At 33.2% G+C, this 3,213-nt stretch overlaps 1 protein-coding gene across 1 annotated transcript in view; it reads left to right on the top strand.

The window, feature by feature from the left end:
• The window catches only part of LOC106870912 (orexin receptor type 2), a 355,794-nt gene that overhangs the window by 344,890 nt on the left and 7,691 nt on the right, over positions 1 to 3,213 (top strand). The window lies entirely within an intron of this gene.

Below are 3,213 nucleotides of genomic sequence, written 5' to 3'. Positions count from 1 at the left end.
ATAGATAGATAGATAGATAGATAGATAGATATAAACGTTTATTATATATTCCTTTATTGTAGTAAAATCGACTTACATCTGTTTCCGATCGTCTTTAGATGTTCCTTCATCGATCCGTTTACTCAACCGGTCAATTGACCGGTTGAGAAAAATTGAACAGAGTGAAAGAATTAATGCTATCATTATGATACTTGGTGTATACCGCTAAAACCAAGCAGAGAAATGAAAGTGAACGATAGAGGCATGGGAAGACGGGCGAAAAGGTGCAATACCAGGTCAGTGGAAGAGGAATAATAAAAAAGATAAAAATTAAATAACGTTATGGAAGAGAGAGACTAAAGAAAACGGAAAGAAAGAAAAAGAAGAGGAAAGGGGGTACACAATAGAGCAGGGGAACAAGATGGAAGAATAAAAGTGGAATGGATATGTGAATAGCCAGAAAACAAAGAGGATACAATAATGAAAGTATTAGTGGCCTTAGCGTGTGTAATTGCGTCATTACACTACAAAACAGTTACCTTTTCGTCTGTTCAAATACTATCCAGATGATATTTTGAAATTTGATATTACGAATTTATTCCTGTGGTTGGCTTAAATGTTTAATAGTGAGTACTTACTACGATATCATATTGAGAGTGAAGTGTATTAGACAAAATTATGGATAAATGGAATGAAAGAACCACCAGCAATAATAGGTAAAGGAAGCTATAGCAAAAGAGGATAGTAGAGGGAAAATGCAAAATGAAAAATAATGATAAAATAAAATGACAATAATATAAAAAAATAAATGCAAACAATAAAAAAAGAATTCAATGAAATAAAGATGATATAAAAATTTAAAAAATAACGACGAAATAGAATAATTTCGATAACTTGCATTTATCCATTAGGCATTAAACCCATCTTCACCATTATCTCTCATTATGGACTGATAGTTATCAATGGAACTTGCTGAAAGATTTATTATAGAAATGCTCACAACGTGTCTCTAATTCCTGGCTCCAGTTAATTATGTTACTCTTTGACGTAAGTATTTGGACTAACACCCAATTTCGCAACTCATTCGTCCTATTTAATACGGCTTAGCTGTAGCTAAAGTCGACCATTCTAAGTCACATTTAGTTTTGCTGTTCCTACGTTACCAGAATAACTTGCTAAGGGAAGCTGAGTTTTCTCTATATTTGCGTTTAATCTTACGTAATAATTTTGTAATAATGTAGCTAAAAACTCGCTGCAAAGCAGCCTCTGTAATGTTAAGTTTGACTGCGAATTACAACCGTGCATTTGTAGACTACGCTCTCCTCAAGACATATTTTATTTAGAGGACACACTTATCCTCTATTCAGTTATAAGTGATGCTGTCGCTCTTGTGAGTACCACCTATGTGGTTTTGATTCCTATTAATGTTATTATTATTATTATTATTATTATTATTATTATTATTATTATTATTTACTTTTAACCCGCATGTTTGTTACAATCACTTGCCAAGACATGCCCTGCGACCTAGGGTGTGTGAAGGATAAGAGGTGTTACAGCATGATTGAATACTTAGGAGAGGAGAAGTGGCAGGGTCAGTAGCGAAATATTTTGATATTATACAACACAGACATTTAAATTCAGAGGGTTTTTCTAGGGTTGTACGCAGTACTTGTCAGCACAATGTTTTGGATTACTCTAAGACATGGTTCTCCTGGGATATTATCTAGATGTTTCTGACAACCCCTTCTTATCATACCTACTGTACCCACAATAACAGGAATAGTTCTCACTTTAAAATGCCACATATTTATATTTCAATTTCCAGGTCCTTATATTTACTTAATTTGTCAAATTACTTTACAGATATAATTTTATGTGTGGGAATACTTGCATCTGTTAGTCTGCAAATATTTTCTTCCGTGTTTTTATAGTTATTATATGTTTGAGATTTGCTTTATTTTTGTACAAGTTGACTCCAAGTTTACCCAGACACCTCAAGAGACAAGTTAGAAGTTCAAGTTGATGTTATGACTATGGTACCCTATATTTGGATTTTCACACAATATTGTTCTAGAGAATGTTTAAGAAAACATAAGAATATTATAAGTCTGTTTTAAAAGTTGAGATTATATAGATGGTATTTTACGTAGTATATGGGCAGTTCCAAAGAGCACTATTTAAAAAAAATTTCTGCCATTTTTTATATGAGCTAGGTAGCAATCATCTTCTTTTGAAAACATTCGTAGCGCACCTATGACAACAGGTATTTAGTCTTGAGGTTACACATTTTGGCAATTTCTATTTCAAGTTCGCTATACTAGCTCAGTTTTTGGTAAATCTTGACACATACATTTATGTCGATTGAGACAGTCATATTTGTTTGAAGTCCTTCAATATAATGTCTGGCCTATTCGTATCTATGTTTTTATCAGTTTGAGCGGTGACGTTCTAGAGGAGTGAAATGTGGTCATTTACAAGCACTGCATGTGTTTTGTTCTCTCACTAGTCTTTATCATGGTGCAGGTCCAAGATTTTGCAAATTACTCAGTGAATATACTGTGCTACTCTATTACGCCTGTTGAGATACTCTGTAGGTGCAAGAAGACTGCACATAGAGACAACATGATAAATGGTTTCATTTTGTTGCTTGCAAACACTACTGCTGTTATTTATATATTGGTCTGTTAACTCCTTGTAGGTAGGCATTGATCTTGGGCTGTTATAACAAATCCTTCTGTCTCTGATTTTAAGCCAGAAGACATTAACCATTGATGCGTAAGGGCTTTGTCAACATCGGCATTATTAGCTCTCTTTAGATATTTGTCATGGAGAAGTTTTTCTTGCCATTTATCAGTAAGAATATCTAAGGCAGCAGATTTAGCACGGGTTTTCATACGCTTACCTTTTTCTGATTTTTTTTCCATTACATCACATTCTGGGATTTGTTGTATTTGGAATTCATTTAGATATTTCTTGGATCTATTTTAAAACGGGGGCCACATTTTTCATTAATGTTTTACGTACTGTTTTTGGTACGGAAAGACTTTCAAACTTCGTATACTTATCTATTTTGTGTTATAGAACAGAAAAATATTTTTGTATTCGAATTTATTTCATGTAAAAAATTGTCTTATTTCGATAATTTCAACCAATCACTGACAAGTATTCAGTTGTTTACATTTACTCCTTTGGCTGATTAAGCGATGTAAAGCGTATTTAATCTCCATACCT

Source organism: Octopus bimaculoides, chromosome 8 (genome assembly GCF_001194135.2).
Source record: "Octopus bimaculoides isolate UCB-OBI-ISO-001 chromosome 8, ASM119413v2, whole genome shotgun sequence".
Taxonomy (NCBI): Eukaryota; Metazoa; Mollusca; class Cephalopoda; order Octopoda; family Octopodidae; genus Octopus; species Octopus bimaculoides.
This window is presented reverse-complemented; position numbering and strand designations above follow the sequence as displayed.